The sequence below is a fragment of the Rhincodon typus genome, chromosome 1, assembly GCF_021869965.1.
Source record: "Rhincodon typus isolate 14 chromosome 1, sRhiTyp1.1, whole genome shotgun sequence".
In the NCBI taxonomy this organism is placed as follows: Eukaryota; Metazoa; Chordata; class Chondrichthyes; order Orectolobiformes; family Rhincodontidae; genus Rhincodon; species Rhincodon typus.
The window spans coordinates 120,082,723-120,083,366 of NC_063332.1; positions in this window are offsets into that span (position 1 = coordinate 120,082,723).

A 644-nucleotide genomic window follows, 5' to 3' on the forward strand; every position below is an offset into this window, starting at 1 on the left:
GGCCTTGTTACCACATAGCCTGCCACTACACACCCCCTGCTGTTAGTCACTAACAGTCCCCATCAACAGCTATTCACCCTCCCAGCCTGATCATTAGCAACTCCTTTGTCCAACTGTCTTTCTCTCTCTTTGGGCTCTATCCTATCGTTTACTCCCTACCCCACCCACCTCCCTATTTTCTGCATATAAACTGACGTTTTCCCAGCCACCATCAGTTCTGAGGAAGGGTCACCGGACCCGAAATGTTAACTCTGTTTTCTCCTCCACAGATGCTGCCAGACCTGCTGGGCTTTTCCAGCAACTTTGTTTTTGTTCCTGATTTACAGCATCCGCAGTTATTTTGGGTTTTTTTAGTTGTGGATGGCAGCAGACAATACTGAGATTGTGAGCTCTCAATTGCTGACTCCTCTTACTCTGAGCCAGAGATTGATGGGGCCATCATGAAACTAATGCCCTGGGTTATTGAGATGATGTGTGGTAGGCTCGGGCTTCACTTCCTGTCTCCTCATTGCCTGTTCCCCATCTATAAGGCACAAGTCAGAAGTGAAAAAGAAAGCTCTTTGCCTGACTGGATGCATGCATCTTTAAAATCTCCCAAGAAGTTTGACACCATCTAAGACAATGCATCCTGCTTGATTGGCACC